Below are 18,739 nucleotides of genomic sequence, written 5' to 3' on the forward strand. Positions count from 1 at the left end.
TCGCGCACGGTTTCAGCAAACTGTTCGTTCGTCGTGTGTGGGCATGTCCGTCCATGCTAATTTTGAGCGGACTGTTTGCCGAAACTGTTGGACGGACAAAGTTGGGCGAACAGTCCGCGCGTGTGTACGCGGCCTTACAGAACCCAGATACCTCCATATAGAGTACCTGTCACTGACTATTACTGTCAAAAGGCATGTTTACATTCCTTGTGACAGCAATAAAAGTGATCACATTTTTTTTTTTAACTAAGAAAAAATAAATTGAAAGCACCTCAGCAAATGTAAACAGTGTTCAAACTACACATGTGAGATATTGCCATGATCATTAGAGTGAGAGCAATAATTATAGCACAGGAACTCCTCTGTAACTCTAAACTAGTAATCGTTAAAAATACTTAAAGCTCCGCCTATGGAGATTTTTATCTGTCATAGTTTGTTGCCATTCCACGAGCTTGCACAATTTTAAAGCATGACATGTTAGGTATCTACTCAGATTAACATTATCTTTCAATACCAAAATTTTGGCAAACTTTAGACCCCTTTCACACTGGGGTGCCTTTCAGGCATTTTAGCGCTAAAAATAGCACCTGTAAAGAGCCTGTAAAGCAATTGAAAAGCGCTTGAACAGCCTGAGGGCTTTTACGCTGGGGTGGTGCGCTTTTGGGACAAGAAAAAAAGTCCTGTAAGTAGCATCCTTGGGGCAATGCGGTGTATACACCACTCCCAAAACGCCCTGCCCGTTGAAATAAAAGGGCAGTGCCGCAACACAGGCACTTTTTAACCCTTTCTTTGGCTGCTAGCGGGGGTTAAAAGTGCTCTGCTAGTGGCCCGAAAAGTGCAGCTAAGACAATGGTAAAGCACGGCTAAAAACGGCAGCGCTTTACTGCCAATGTACCTCTGCACCAGTGTGAAAGTAGCCTTACTGTTTTCTTTTTTTAAATATATGAAAGTGTATTTCTTCAAACAAAATTGCATTTGAAATAGTGCTGCGCAAATACAGTGTGACATAAAATAGCCATTTTATTTTCTAGGGTCTCTGCTAAAAAAAAATATATATAATTTTTGGGGGTTCTAAGTAATGTTCTAGCAAAAAAAAAAGATTTTTTGTCAGAAAAAGGCTTAGGCATGAAGGGGTTAAGGTCTAAGCATCTTTAACAGTCAGTGCAGGCGCTATGCCCGCCTCTCCCCTTCACCTGCTCAATCACCAAAGCCTTTGTATTATTGTAAATGTCTTTGCGGATTTAGACCCCTTTCACACTGGGGTGCTTTTCAGGCATTTTAGCGCTAAAAATAGCACCTGTAAAGTGCCTGAAAATGCTTCTCATGCCTCCCCCAGTGTGAAAGCCCGAGTGCTTTCACACTGGACCAGTGCACTTGCAGGACAGGAAAGAAAGTCTTGCAAACAGCGCTGTATACACCGCCCCTGTCCATTAAAATGAATGGGCAAGATAGCCGAAGCATCAAGAGTGCTTTTAACCTTTTCCTCGGCCGGGGATTAAAAGTGTCCCGATAGTGGGCGAAAATCCCCACTATAACAGCGGTAAAGCGCCGCCAAAACTAGCGACACTTTACCGCTAACGCCGGCACCGCCCCAGTGTGAAAGTGCACTTAAAGGGCCAGGAGGCAGTGGCAGGAAGGGGTTAAAATAGATAAAGCACTAAAATTAAATTCAACAGTTGGTTTACATTTTTTAAACTATACTTCTTTATCTTAAGTAAAAGAAAAACTGGACACCCTGCCATGAAGGTCCTTGTTACTACACTTCCTGTTAGGTCTCTTTCAGAGGGGTAGTCGGGGGACAGTAAAAACACTTTGCTTTGTGTTCGTTGCATTTTTAAATTGGGGTGCTGAGTTTGACAAGCGCCACCACTTGTCAAACTCGCCTATTGCGTTCAGTAGGGCAGCACCGGAAACCATGTTCATTGTACACAAATGCAGCATTATAGGGTTAAATCAAGTGTTGAGAAGGCGATATGCTCCTCATTGCCTGTCAAATGTCCTCTGAAAAGCATTGTAAATGTGAATTGCTCTTAAGGAAGCACCACACTCCACCGTGAGAGCCCTTATAGGGTGATAACGTTCCCCCATTTGTGCTCCTGCATTGTCATTCCATCACATGCATTCCTGATGGACACTCCCAGAGGGTGCAGTGATACACATTAAGCAGATATGGTCCACAGTCCAATGCTGCTGTGAATGCACATAGATGAGAAATGGTTGAAAAAGATTAGCTGCTCTGAGTGCAAAAAGAAGAAAAAAAATAAATACTAAAAGTATTTTTATTAGAAAATATATATATATTTTTTATGATACACACTGATATCAGCAACACAAATGCAAACAAAGGTGAAAACAAGTAAGTATGTTAAAAATGTAATTTGTTCATGATTCAAGGAACATTGGCTCACGCAATATTGTGGTCTTAACTGTTTATATACCAATTTTGAAAACATCAGCTTAATTTTTTTTCAACGATGCTTCATCCATCATAAATTTTAATCTAATGGCTTCCATGGCATTTTCAAAATTATGCATGTAAATCACCATGCAAGCCATGTGGGTTTAATGGAATTATCAATATGTATTATAAGGAAATTGGACATTTATCATAAGATACAATGAACAGTTAGAAAAATAGAAGGCCAAATCGATATGTAGAGAAACTGAATAAAATATTGTAGAGCTGCACGATCAATAATCTGCATCGGGTAGGTATGATTATTGTCAGGTATCTAAGCAGAAGATAATCCCCTGTAACAATGATAAGGTCCTTCATTGTATCACAAGCATTTTACCGTGTTGATAAGGAGCTATTATCAGGGTAGTAAAACATACAATGCAATAAAAATGAATTTCCTCATATATTTTAACATTTTTAATATGTTTGGGCTGAAAATTATATTTTTAACTGCTTCAGATACGCGCTAGCCGAATAACGGCTACAGCGTGGACCTACTTTGCCAGGAGTAAGTCAATAGATATCCTCCCGTGCCCGAGCGGCCTGTGCGCCCCCTGTAGGGTGCATGGCATTCTCTATGATCAGCGAGTATGTGAGACTCGACTGATCACCGATCGGAATAAGAGGTCGATCCTGACCCTTTACCATGTGATCAGCTGTCAGCCAATGACAGCTGATCATGTGACATAAACAGAAGTGGTAATCAACTATTTAAAAAAAAAGCTGATCACCGGCGACTCTTAGAGGGACATCAGTCCCCATCAAGGAGAGCTCCTGCCAGCTCATCTGTGCCCACCTGTGCCACCTACCATTGCAAAACAGTGCCGCCTACCAGTGCCCACAAGCACCACTTACCAGTGCCCACAGTGCCACCCATCAGTGCCCACAGTGCCACCCATCAGTGTCACCAATCAGTGCCTCATAAACAATGCTGCCCATCAGTGTCACCTACCAGTGCCCATCAGTGTTACCTACAAGTGGCCATCAGTGTCACCTACCAGTGCTCATCAGTGCCATCTATCAGTGGTACCTATCAGTAACACCAATCAGTGCCCTTCAGTGCCCATCAGTGCCACCCATCAGGGCCCACCAGTGCCATTTTATCAGTGGCCATCAGTTCTGCCTTATCTGTGCCCATCAGTGCTGCCTTATCTGTCCACATCAGTGCTGCCTTATCTGTCCACATCAGTGCCGCCTTATCTGTCCACAACAGTGCCCATCAGTGCAGCCTATCAGTTCCCACTAGTGCAGCCTATCAGTGCCCATCAGTGCATCATCAGCGCATATCAATGAAGGAGAAAAATTACTTGTTTGTAAAATTTTATAACAAACTATGAAACATGATTTTTTTTTTTTTTTTGCAATTTTCCATTTTTTTTGTTTGTTTAGCAAAAAATAAAAATCCCAGCTGTGATTAAATACCACCAAAAGAAAGCTCTATTTGTGTGAAAAAAATGATAAAAATGTAATTTTGGGTACAGTGTTGTATGACCGCGAAATTGTTACTCAAAGTGCGTCAGCGCTGAAAACTGAAAACTGGTCTGGGCAGGAGGGGGGTTTAAGTGCCCGATAAGCAAGTGGTTTATATAAAACTATTTACTACTTGCTATTTTTCTTAAAGGAATTCTCCGTGTTGAATGAAAAGTTGACCCATGCTGTAGACCTACTGGTAAGAAAGAAAAAAAAAAGTCTAATATGTATAATAATATATATATATATATACAAAAAAATATATATATATCAGACATTTCATGTTTAAGTGATTGTAATGCCGCGTACACACAACCGGACTTTCCGGCAGAATAGGTCTGACGGAATCATTCCATCGGATAGTCCAATCCTGTGTGAGATAGTCTGATCGTTTCTCTTAAAAAAATTCTGACGGACCTAGAAATAGAACATCTGTCCAACAGACTCAATTCCTATCGGGAAAACTGTTAGTCTGTATGCTGGTCCGACAGACCGAATACTATTCAAGGGCAGCTATTGGCTACTGGCTATTGAACTTCCTTTTCTAGTCCCATCGTACATCATCATGTTCAAAACGAACAGACTTTCGAACAGATTTTAGTCCGTTCATGTGTGGGCAAGTCCGTTTGTTCAGAAGTCCATTGTAACTCCGTCAAAAGTCCGTCGGGAAGACCGTCTGACCTTTTCTGCCAGAAAGTCCGGTCGTGTGTACATGGCATTACAGGTTATTATGTTAATATCATAGGGAGCTTGTAACAGGATAGAAAAACATATAATGTAAGAAAAATGAAGTTTCCAAAATATATTAAAGTTTTTAGTATTTATGGCTGTAGTATAAAAAAATGATTAGGTATTAAATGATATGATTAGGTAAAAAGTATAAGTATAAAAAGTATATAATTATAAAAAATAGATTTTTCTTAAAAGGATTGTCCATGTTGAATATAAAGTTGACCCATGCTTTAGATTTTTTGGCAAGATTGATGAAAGAAATTCTAACACTCTAACACAGTACTGTATCACATATAAAAAATAAATAAAATACGTATAAAATACTTCTTCGGTAGGCGATTGTTACTGGGCTTTTTTTTTTAATACTAAAAGCTAAATAACTATTTAAGCACTGCAAGCCCCTTTATTTTCCATAATTAGTTTACCGGTTATTCTCTGTTGACAACTCATAAAATAGTAAAGATGAAGTGGAGTCATGATTTTTTTTTAATCTTCAGCAATCTTTAACACTTGTCAATGTGACTTGCCTTTGTATTCAATCAATACTTTATCTTTTTTTTTCAACTATGTATACAAAAGCATACAAAAGCACAAACACCAACTTCAACATCCCACTCCCACTCACATATAATCAAAAGAAAAAAAAATAGCTGCACATTCTAAGAGCGGTGGCAATATTAGTTTTTTGAAGGGTTCCAGTTTGGGACTGGAGACTTGAGAATTGCATGGAATCATTTGGTAACAATACCAACTGCCCCAGTTAATTAGTAGACTGGAGAATCCACCAAAAGCAGTAATGACAGACATTATTATTATTATTATTATACAGGACAGCAACAGTTTGCGCAGCGCTTTACAATGTTAGAGCAAACCGTACAGTTACATTACAATTCGATACAGGAGGTATCAGAGGGTCCCGCTCATTAGACATTATCATCATCAAGAATATCTGAGTGAAGTCCACATAAATTAGTTCATTGTCCATATAGAGTGCAATTTTCTCAGAGTGGGTTTCCATGTGGGTCCCCATGCTGAAGCCCTGGATTTGTTCCACTGCAATTGCAATAAAGAACAATCAATCGAGGATGAGGACCCCCTGCTCTACACTCCTATGCAATGTATGGCAGTGATAATTGATCCTTATTCTGGTTTAAAAAAAAAAATGATGTGTATCCATTTCATGAATCTGGAACAGAAGATTAATCTACTCAAAGCCTCACACAGCTATGGCCATGTGATGTTGCCAAAAGCATTGACTGCATCTAATGATAAAAGAGCCTGACCTGTAGGTTCCTCCATGGGGAGCTGAAGGTTGAGGAAGACTCTTATTGTTAATGGCAGTCAATTTATCATGCATGAAGCCTAATATAAGTGTGTATATTGTAGTCACAAGTATGCTAAACGGTCTGGTGGACACTGGACAGCATTTTAGCTAGTATATTGACATCCAAATGTTCACTATATGGACCATGTATGTATTTACAGGTATTCAAAGTGACCATATCCCCATAAATGCCTCTCTCAAGGGAGAATACATTCAGGTCAGCTAATCTTTTCTCATAGCTTAGATCCTCCAGGCTTTTTTTTTATTTGTTTGTCCTTCTCTACACCCTCTCCAGTTCTCAAATATACTTTTGTCCACTGTTGCCCAAAACAAGAGTGCATATTTCAGGTGAGGCTTTACTAATGCTTTGTACAGGGGTATAATTATGTCTCTATCTGTCTGGGGTCTATACTTATTAATACAGGAAAGTATTTTGCTTTCTTTAGAAAATGCAGCTTGACACTATTAAGTAAGTATTTTTGGAACATAAGGGTATTGTATAGTGTGACTAAGATTATGATCTACCATAGCCTTCTTTAAATGGCGAACTGCGGTCTGGACCCAGACTGAGTAATGCTCATGTACTGACCGTAAACAAGTCTGCAGCTTTGGATCCCAACTGCACTACCATCATAGGTTGCTAGGATCACAGGTATGCTAACAATCCACTCTCTTTAGCAAGCTTTTCCACCCAGCTCTTGCCCCCTGCAGTACGCTTCCTCAAGCTTCCAGTCCCGTTGGTTTACAACTGAAATTTAAGGTTGGGCAGACCTGCTCTATGGGGGCACGCTGATGGGGACAATGAGTCTGATGTTCACCAAACTTTTGTTGCAGATGAATCTTCCTGGTACATGTGTTTTAAATACAAGTCATTGATTCACTAGATGTGAATGTTTAGTGAAATTCATTTCACTGCTTTACAAAATATGCTCCAAAGTGTTATAGAAGGAACATATCTCATCCCATTCATTTTTTTGATTACTATAGGTCCAGGCACTATTCTTCAACACAGCTCTCCGAAGATACATTCTTTGATCAGCTGCACAGCAGAGCTTCAGATTAACAAGACAAAGATGTTATGGAAGATATTATCAATAGCGGTGAAAAAGATCCTGGGAAGTGTTGGTAAGTACACAGATCATACACTAATATGGGTAAACATGCTGTAGTAACACAACTGATACCATACTGACACAATCGGGAACATGCATTAGTAACACAATCAGTACCATACTGACACAATCAGGACCATGCCATAGTAACACAGTCAGTACCATACTGACATAATTGGGAAAGTCTCAATTGCAGGTCAGCTCACTGCACAATTGTGCTTGCATTGTCTCCACTAACTCTTAAATGATATTGGGTCTGGGATTAAAAGTACCATTTCTGTCTTTGCAGTTGACCCCAAGCTATGCAGTGAATTAAAGTCCTTACAGGATGTCTTCAATTTACAAGCCAACCTCAATGCCTTGTCTAATTGGAAAACTAAGTGGCAAATGAGGTTTAATGGTGATAAATGTAAAGTCATGTACTTCTTGGCTAAGTATATGTATGCATCATACATAACGGGGGGGGGGGGGGGTAAAACTGGGGGAATCCATAGTGGAGAAGGATCTTGGGGTTTTGGTAGATCATAAGCTCAATAAAAGCATGCAATGCCAAGCCGCAGTTTCCAAAGTGAGAAAAGTCATTTCTTGCATCAAGAGAGATATGGACTGCCAGAGAGAGAGAGAGAGAGAGATATCATTTTGCCCTGTACAGATCATTAGTAAGACCTCATCTGGAATATGCAGTTCAGTTTTGGGCACCAGTTCTCAAAAAGGATATCGGGGACTGGAGAAAGTGCAGAGAAGGGTAACCAAACTGACAAGAGGCATGGAGGAGCTCAGCTATGAGGAAAGATTAGAGGAACTGGATTTATTCTCTCTTGAGAAGAAGAGATTAAGGGGGGATATGATCATCATGTACAAATACAAAAGTGGTCCATATAGTGAACTTGGTTTTGAGTTATTCACTTTAAGGTAATCACAGAGGACACGGGGCACTCTTTATGTCTAAAGGAAAAAAGATTTAATCTCCAGATACGGAAAGGATCCTTCATAGTAGAGCTGTGAAAATGTGGAATAGACTCCCTCCAGAGGTGGTTCTGGCCAGCTCAGTAGATTGATTTAAAAAAGGCCTGGATTCTTTCACAGAAAGGAACATAATTATTATATTATTATACAAGATTTATATACAGCGCCAACAGTTTACACAGCACTTTATAATTTATGGGGGGGGGGGGGGGACAACAATTACAGTTCAATACAGAAGGTACATAATATAACTGGGTACTAACATTTATAGGTACTGTAAAGTTGATCCAGGGAAAACCTAATTGCCTCTCAGGGATCAGGAAGGAATTTTTTCCCTTGCTTAAGCAAATTGGAGCATGCATTGCTGGGGGTTTTTCGGCTTCCTCTGGATCAACTGTGAGTGAAGCATTGTGCATATGTGATTCTATGATTTTTTTTTTTGTTTGCACTAGATGGACTTCTGTCTTTTTTCAACCTAACTATGTAACTATGGTGTTGGAGAGTTGCCATTAAATAAAAAACAAAAAAAACAACACATCTATTTGGTTTCAGCACATGGCAATGCATGTGTTTTGCAGTGTATTGAGGGTCAAGTGCACTTTAGGATGCCACTGGAAATAAAGGTGGCGCTGTTGCAACTACCATTCCAGGAGAGTGGAGGACAAGGGGAATGTACATTCCTTTTAGGCCTCCATACATTTCACCAGGTGGGCTGCAGTCCAATAGGATTTTGTCATCTGGATGACCCCTGCGGCCATCTTTGGTGAGGGCAGTGCTTATAAAAAGCACTGGCTCACTACTGTTGGTGTGCATTTTGCATGCGATTAGGTGAGGGACAGGAACCCACTGGACAGAGCGTGTGTCTATCGGTAGGGATATGTTCCAGAGGAAGAGGGGTGGCATATGGATTGTCATCAGAGCTACATTGGGGAACCTTTCCGCCACAAATTCCTTGCTGCCCACTGCTTCTTAGCTGCCCCCCTGCGCCAGGTGTAGTTGCTCTCTGTGCATTGCCCGTACAAGTACTGTACAACCTTCTGTGAATGTTGCTACTAGTTCTGAGCGCCTGCATATACCCTGTTATTATATGACAGAATGATTGACAATACATTTCCTGCACTTTAACCACTGTGTGTGTGCTGGTTCCTCTTTTTCAATTGCATTTCAAATGCATCCTTGGTCTCTGTTTGCGCAGTGATGCCTACAACCTCACACTGATCACAGCTTCTTGGTCTCAGGTTTCCATGCAGTTTCATGTTAACGTCAATATAAGTTTTCTGCTTATTTTAACCACTTGCAGACCGGACCATTTTGCTGGTCAAAGACCAGACCACTTTTTGTGATTCGGCACTGCGTCGCTTTAACTGACAGTTGCGCGGTCGTGCGACGTGGCTCCCAAACAAAATTGACGTCCTTTTTTTCCCACAAATAGAGCTTTCTTTTGGTGGTATTTGATCACCCCTGCGGTTTTTATTTTTTATTTTTTGCGCTATAAACAAAAATAGAGCGACAATTTTGAAAAAAACGCATTATTTTTTACTTTTTGTTATAATAAATATCCCCCAAAAATATATAAAAAAACATTTTTTTCCCTCAGTTTAGGCCGATACGTATTCTTCTACATATTTTTGGTAAAAATTGATTGGTTTGCGCAAAAGTTATAGCGTTTACAAAATAGGGATAGTTTTATAGCATTTTTATTAATAATTTTTTTTTTTTTTTTTTTTTACTAGTAATGGCGGCGATCAGCGTTTTTTATTGTGACTGCAACATTGTGGGGGACCCATCGGACATTTTTGACACATTTTTGGGACCATTGTCATTTATACAGTAATCACTGCTATATAAATGCAGTGATTCCTGTGTAAATGACAATGGCAGTGAAAGGGTTAACCAGTGGGTGGCAGTGTAGGGGTTAAGTGTTCCTAGGGGTGTGTTTCTAACTGTGGGGGGGTTGGGCTTTCATTTAGTGAACACTGATCTCTGCTCCAATCACATGGAGCAGAGATCAGCATCACTAGTTGCTAGGCAGAATGGAGAAATGTTGTTTACACAGCATTTCCTCCATTCGGCCGCTCCATGAGACGATCGCGGGGATGCCCGCAGCGATCGAGTCCACGGGTCCCGCGACCGGACTCACGGGGGTCCCGACCAGCGAGGGAGCGCGCCGCCGGCGGCGCGCTCCCGATGGCAAGGCGGCATTGAATATTGGACGTACCTGTACGCCAATACGCCTGCCCGTGCCATTCTGTCGACGTACATCGTCGTGCGCTGGTCGGGAAGTGGTTAATAATGTATTTTTTATTTGATACTGATTACTGACCTCAGCGCCCTGCTGTTTGTTTTCTTCAACATTCAATATCAAGACTATGCTGTGTTGTGAATGTGCATATGTAATGTAATCTTGTAATTGGCAAAGTATTTATCTTTACATCCGGACACCATACTGTGGAGAGAGTAGGGGGAAGCAGTGGGCATGCTTATATATTTATTCAATAATTTGTATATTCCAGTTGTACATATCTCATAGTTCAATATATCATATGCAAAAGAAAGGAACAGTTGAAGCTTCCAGTGTGCCTCTAACAACACTGAGCCCAGGGCATGTCCCCTTCTCCCCCTCCCTTGTCCTGGCCCTGAACTTATAATAGTTTTTTGCAACAGATGATGCAACCTTGATTGGGTTCCTCCTCTTTACATGTTTACCACTATAAGGGACTTGGTCATAGTGTTCAAAGCCTAGCAGCAATCTGGCTCCTTCTTAAATCCTTTCAGCCCTATCAGTGGCTTGGGCAATATGTTGAAATAAAATGTGACAAGTGAGGGCTTCCTGGTGTAGGGCTACATTTACTTCAGTCTGAAAAGTATCTGAGCGTCTAGAGTTTTACTTTCCATGTGAAAGTAACAATAGTTCTTGGCACTAACACCTTGATAAATGAGGCCGTTAGAAGCTTGAACAAACAGGGAACTGGATGTCTGTTATTTTGCTACTATCGCATAAATACACAGAACATTTCCCAGCTGTAGGATTAATACAGATGAGCTTTCAAGTTGGCGTCACATAAAAGAAAAAGCCACAGCCAAACACTGGCATCTGATGCGGCCATCAACAGTGGAAAGTTTCTCATTTAGTACTAGAGCCAGTTCGAGGTTCTGCTTCTTTTCTGAAATCAACCAATACCCACTGTTGAAGAATCCTTTAATGTGAAGCCACTGGGCAAAAAATATGCCTACTCTTAATGGGGTTAATGTATGTCTAAAGCCAAACTTTCATTTTGCATTTGGATAGAGCAGAGATAGGCCAAAACTTCTGTCAGTTATTTTCCATGGTTTCCTGATTAGGGATGCTTTCTGCCCCCCTGCCCTCCCCTATATGTGGGCAATTTGACTTATATGTCTTGATCCCAGAGACTAGTTATTCATTTGACTCATTCGATTAGAGGACACCATTGGGGGGGTCCCACCATAGACTGGGAAATGTATTTCTTTGGCATCTTAGGCTGTATGGTTTGCACTATAGTTTGTGTCATCTTCTTTAAATGTTTTATGCCTTGTTGTCTCTGTCCTCCCATGCTTGACACTACCACCTGACTACATGGTACAGATAGGAATGCAAACATCAATCACCTGCTGGTTCAAACTATCTCACCTGCCTGTTCAGGTTATCCAATATACTGATCCACTAGAGTTCTATAGAATATACTCTCTTTCTCCCAGTCCTGAGGAAACGTGTTGACAAACATAGGTACAAACATTTATGGATATATTTGATCTTTTGAAACTTATATATATTTGCAATTTATATGAAGTTGATCACCTACATTATTTTTAATTGATATAATAATAAAAGAGCGTTCCTTTAACAACTTCTACTCTAGGGCAATTTTTTCATTTTTTCCCACATGTAGAGATCTGCATTTTTAGCTATAAAACTACTCACCCCCCCTAGAACATTATATATTTTCTGAAAGCAGAGGCCCTGTAGAATAAAATAATAGTAATCGCAATTTTTTATATTGCACCATATTTGTGCAACTGTTTTTTAAACGCATGCTTTCAGGAAAAAATATAAAAATAAATAAATCTGAGAGCACACAACCACAATACAGTACCTAATTTTTGGTAACATTTAAAGTTTCGAGTAAATAGATACCAAACATGTCAAGTCTTAAAATTGCCTACACTACGAAAAACAATGCTACCCAAAAATCTCCATAGGTGATGCTTTAAAAGCCTTTACTGCTTATCAGTTTAGAGCTAAGCACAAGCTATGGTGCTAAAATTATTACTCTCACTCCACTTTGTTGAAATACGTTACATGTGTGGTGCAATCGCTGTTTACATACACCCTGTGTATCTGTGAGTGTTTGCAGGCCAATAGAGGCTATGTTTATTATTTTTAAATAAATTATATTATAACTTTAATTATTTAAGTATTTAGATGTTATTTATTTATTTTTTTAAACTTTATTGCCAACAGAAGGGGTCAACAAATCCCCATCTGACAGCATTGGACAGGTGACAGGTACTTTTTATGGAGACATTAGGTGTACATACATCTCTCCTGCCCTCCAAAAGAACTAACTGAGCGAGGATCTGACAGAAGGAATGACAGCTCTGAAAGCAGAAGCGATGAAAGCATTATAATTTCTGGCTTCATTCATTGCAGAGGGGATCAAGGAACATGTAAGTAGGTGGATGTCTGGTGTTTATGGTTTATTGGAATGATCTACTGTTTTTCAGTTGAGGTTTCATTTATGATTAGATTTCTGTGTTATATTGCACTGCTTAGTTGTGTTTGCCATGCTTAGGTTGTACTCCCAGGGAGGTAAGACCCTGTGAAGCACTGTGCAGAGGGCAGAGCTCCTGAAGGGTCCCAGCAAGCCCACCTACTACAGGCCGTCTGCAGATAACTACAGGAGAGGGATGATAGAAGACCAGTCACCACGCCGAAAGTTTGGTGTTTTTTGTGAAAAGGTGGATTTACACTTCAGCTGCAGCCAAGAAAAATAAAATCAGGTCTCCTATCCTTCCAGTCAAAAAGTAATGTAAATCTTAGGACTGAATAGACAAAAAATAAAAATCCTTAGGCAGGTAAAATAGCTCCTATATTTTTTATTTTATTTTATTTAGGACAGAAAAACTGGTCCACAAGGACCTCAACAACAAAAGTAATACATTGTCAGTTGTACATTCAGAGATACATCTATACAGATAGACTCCCCATCATCCCATAACAATAAAATGGTTTCCGTGTGTAAATTACTACGCGGGTGTAAGCTCTATTTGAGACCTTGACAGTCCCACCTGTGTTAAATATGGTTTGGAGTGTCTGGGAAATGGAAGTGATAGGTTTCCTTAGTCTTGACGATTCAGCCTCTCTTCTAGTTTTCCCTTTTATCATATAAAAAAAACAAAGAGAGTGGTATAGTACCGCAGGGGGTGAAAGGGCAGGGCAGGGTCCGGGAAAGATGAACAGAAGAGAGGAATATAGGGGGGGGGGTAGGAGGAGGGGTTGGTGTGGGAAGTGTATTTGAAAATGTGATTGGTTGGCTGTCTCTTCGAGGCAATGTCCCCTTTCTGAAGCATTCAGGAGCCAAGAGTAGGATGGGTCGATTAGTCAGGTTGCTAATCAGTCCCTCTGAGGCTTTGTCCCTCATCAGAATACCTAAATGTATTCCATAACTGCCACGTTTTGGAATATGCCTCCTGACAATGTTGATTAGTGAGAATCAAATCCTCCATCCGGCCAATCTCGTCTCTTATATCTGTATTTCATCTGCAAGTAGTGCTACCCCGATAGGAGCTGCTGTATAGGATGGGTCCTCTGTTCTTTGCTTCAACCTTCTCAAGAAACTCAGCCTCTTTGGCACACCATTTTGAGTGTACAACCAAACCGCATGACCGTATCACAGGAAATCGTCGAAAGTAAGACACAGTACTCAATAGTAGTGCTATAAAAAGGAAAATGGGCGCCAAACCAGGTAGTTAAGGCAAACTTAATATATTGTCACCGAATATGGTTGGCAACTAGGCAAGCATAAAATGGATTAACAATGGTAATTAACCACTTCATTACAGGACATTTTCACCCCATTCCTGTCCAGGCCAATTTTCAGCTTTCAGGGCTGTAACATTTATAATGACAATTGAGTGGTCATGCAACACTGTACCCAAATGAAATATAGCGCTCTCTTGGTGGTATTTGATCACCCCTGTGTTTTTTATTTTTTATGCTATAAACAAAAAACAGCGACAAGTTTGAAAAAAAACACAATATTTTTAACGTTTTGCTATAATAAATATCCCAATTAAAAAAAAAAAAGTTTAGGAGGATATGTATTCTTTTACATATTTTTGGTAAAAAAAAATTGCCACAAGCATATATTGATTGGTTTGCACAAAAGTTATAGCGCCTACAAAATAGGTTATTGATTTATGGGATTTTTATATATATTTTTTTACTAGTAATGGTGGTGATCTGCTATTTTTATCGTGACTGCGACATTGCTGCAGACAGAGCTGACACTTTTGACAATATTTTGGGACCATTGACATTTATACAGTGATCAGTGCTATAAAAATGCACTGATTACTGTATAAATGTCACCGACAGGGAAGGAGTTAACACTAGGGGTTAAATATGTTACCAAGGGGTTCAAGGGGTTAAATATGTTACCTAGGGAGTGATTCTAACAGTGGGGGGATAGGACTGACTAGGGGAGAAGACCAATCGGTGTTCCTATATACTAGGAACACATGATCTGTCTCCTCTCATCTGACAGAACATAAAAGCCCCATACACACTATCAGTTTTTCTGCTGAGTTTTTCCTTCAGATTTACCAAAATCATATAATATGAGGTCAAACCTTAGGAGTTTCAATTTGTATGCAATCAGGCAGGCCCTTCTACTACATGGTTTTGGTAAATCTGAAGGAAAAAGTCAGCAGAAAATCTGATAGTGTGTATGGGGCTTTACACACACAGATCCACGTTCCTTGCTCTATCATGAGCGATTGCAAGCTCCCGGTGGACATCGCGGCTGCCGGGCACGTGCATTTCCCCCATACCGCCAGGAAGCCGAGGATGTCATATGATGTCCGCCCAGGATGGGAGATCCCATCTGCAGACGTCATATGACAATGGGCAGGATGTGAAGTGGTTAAACAATTTAGTGTACAAAGTGATTAACAATAAGGACTAGGCATAAGATGGCATTTGTCATCCAGATCAGCATCAATAGTAGCAAGGCCACCTCAAGTGCAGCAATGAGCAGTAGTAAAGTTTAAGTTACCGAGTGCTAGAACTATACTGCCAGAGCGCATTTATGGCGGCAATGCTATTCCCACACCAACTGGGTATGCACTGTCCAAAAGAAACGGAGGATGGTAGAAGAGTGGTAGGGGAACAAAGGGGGTTTGCAGAAAGGCAGACTTTGAGATGTTCCTTTGCTGGCTATTGTTGGGGCCCTTGCACCCAGGGCTTGCAGACTAACCAAGATCACTATCAGCACAATTGACTTTAGGGCCCACGCTCACACATGTTTACTTTTGAGCTTTAGTTGAGAGTTCCTAAGCCGGTGATATCGCCAATGGGGTGCCTATTTAATATACCAGGGTGTTGTCACTTCTGCTTTCGGGATGCCCATTAAATTCTGATATCTATACTAATACAATATATCTGAGCTACCTGTTCTGATGTTTTGGCCTACTCCTGTGTCCCCCCTGTTGAGGTTCTTTCTACATAGGATTCATTACACCATTACCTTATTATTGATTGGACACATTGATGCTCATATATATCTTTATTAGGTTTTCAGCTCTCTGGCACCTTTCATCCACTACCTTTATCTCTGGAGTGTTTGATTCTACATCTCCTATAGCTGACTGGTCTGGATTTTGGACATTTGGGTTCACCACCCTGTGTCCCATTGTCCTTCTCTGAGGTAGCCTCTGTGTCCATCCCCATGATCTGCTACCACCCATACCCTTACTTATAAGTTTGATCAGCACCCACCCAATCTGTCCTGAGGAGGCAAGTAAATCTTGCGAAACGCATAGACTACCAAGCTTGGTGGAGTTATGGATTTGATCCTTGACATCCCTGCTGATACCTCATATATTTTTTCTTCCGTACATCATATATACCTCAAGATTGAATTCCTATTTCCATGCTTGGGATTGGGCATTGGCTTGATCTACTGCAAGTAGGGGGAGGTTGCTTTGATTTTATGTTAATATGTTTTAAGATATTTTGTAATAAAGACATTTATGTTTTATATAAACTGCCTCATGTCTGCTAGTTTTTTGAGGAAGTAGGGCCTGCTTTCTCTTTCCTTTTCTACATATTAGGATGTTGGTGAGGTGAGGGTCCTCCTTTTTGCACCTTTGCACCCAATGACAGTCCCAATTGACTGTCACGCAGTATAGGTACGGCAGAGACTTGGCACAGGCACAAGGTAGACATGGCTCAGATGCAGTAAAGGTTTGGTGTAATGTGGTATAGGGTTGGTATAGGTACAGTCTAGGTTGCAATAAGTGCATTACAGACATACCCCACTTTTAAGTACACAATGGGGTTTATTGATACACTTGGTGTCCTACTCTCAGTGGCTCAGTCCCTAGCAGTATCAGCAATGGGCAAATACCCCTCTCATCAGTCCCTGGGATGCTGCGGTCACCTCAGCCTCTCCTCAAAGCCTCCAGGGATCAGCGAGGGGAAGCAGAGGGTTAGAAGATAGTCCAGTCTCCCTGCAACAGCGGGGCAGGTGCTGAGATGTGGGTGGTGCTGCACCCCCAGGTGTTCTCACTCCCAGTCTTAGACTTCGCTGGTATGGTCTCCTGCTAGCACGCTAAAATCCAGACAGAGGTGCTCTCTCTCTAACTCCTTTGGTGCCAACAGACCAAACTTTCCCAGGCAGTTTAATAAAAATCATCTCTCCACTTCTACTGCACAGTGCCTATTGGGATCTATAGTGTAAGGAGGCCGTTCATCCAGTTATATGGCTGCTGTCTAAAACTACAACTCCCAGGATTCTCAGCGCTCTGCATAGAAGTCTATAAGATTGCTCAGATCTATCTCTCCACCTGCTGGTTGGAGGAGAATGGTGCAGCACTGAGGGGACATGCAACGAAAAAAAAACGCATTTTGCTTGCACATGATTGGATGATAGAAATCCCCTCATTTCACATCTTCCCCTCAGATCTACAACTACTGCACTTCCAATTGTCTTTGCAATGCACTTCAAAGTACACTTGCAGTGCACTTGTTGTGCACAGAGAATTTGCCTTTAGTAAATCAACCCCAATGTCTAATTTTCTATATTGTTGTAACCCAGCACCTGGCTTTACCTGTGTATTTAGTGGTTTGTCTGGAGCTTCATCTGCAACTTTGATGGATAAAGAATAGTGTTTTTGGGCTACTTTGGGATTTGCAGAACTTTTCCACCTCTACTTTCAGCATCTCAAAGAATGAATTCCTTAGACCATTATTTTGTCTGAAGAAGTACAATTAAAATGACACTGATATAAATATCTTAAGTTGTATTCCCCTAGGGCAATAAGTCCATTCTAAGTCAAGACAGAACGAATAATTGTTTTATGTTGCCTGAAAATACATCTTACGGAATATATGAAATATTAAAATAAAAGATCATACAGACATAAAACATTCATGCATAAAAAAATGACTGAAATTGATAATAACTTAGATGACTGAAGGCGGTGGGGAGCTAAATGCAATTTAGGACAAAATATTAAAAGATGTAAACATAATTGAGTTTTTATTGCACATTTTCAAGAAGCTCTGTTTTAGAAAATCAACCACATTTAATCATTCCCTTTAATGCCTGTTGATAATTTAATTTATAACCATAGTAATACGCAATAGTATTTGAATTCTATAAGGTTATATATGTAGAATGATCAAAAATGACAGTAGGAATTGTGCCATTAGTCATACGTTTCAATGGGTAGTTAAGAAAGCATATGTCGATTTTTTTTATATATGGAATTCAGTGTTGTATTAAAGAAGCTAAAGGGAATAAATAATGTTTTTTATTTTTTTGCTTTGGGGATCGAGACACAATATGTGTGTCTATAGGCACACGCAGCCTGCCTTGGGAGCGGGCCCACAACATCTGCCCCCATACCAAAGGGCTTGCTATAGGGGCAAACACAGAAGAGAAGGAGCGGACAGAGCCGCGGAGGACCAGAAGAGGAGGTTCAGGGCTCCTCTGTGCAAAACCATAGCACAGAGCAGGTAAGTATAACATGTGTGTTGAAGCTACCCAGTGGGACGAAGGTGGCAATAAAAAACTGAAAGGTATTCTAGCCCTTTTACACTTTGAAGGATTATTATTATACATTATTATTGTTATACACGATTTATATAGCGCCAACAGTTTATGCAGCTCTTAACAATGTATAGGAGGGACAACACAATTACAGTACAGTTCTATACAAAAGGTACAGGAGGGCCCTGCTTGTAGAGCTTACATTCTAAAGGGAGGGGGTGGTACACATGGTAATAGCTGCAGAGAATGATTTGATGTGAGTGGAAGGATGCAAAAATACTTGTGACTGGTGAACACAAAGATAATTATCACTGGTGCTAAAAGGACCCATACTCTCCACCTCCCCTCCCTTACAAGGATCACCCTGGGTGCCTTTAGGTTT

This window comes from Lithobates pipiens, unplaced genomic scaffold (genome assembly GCF_037356315.1).
Source record: "Lithobates pipiens isolate NorthernLeopardFrog02 unplaced genomic scaffold, aLitPip1_a1.2 Scaffold_23, whole genome shotgun sequence".
Lineage (NCBI taxonomy): Eukaryota > Metazoa > Chordata > Amphibia > Anura > Ranidae > Lithobates > Lithobates pipiens.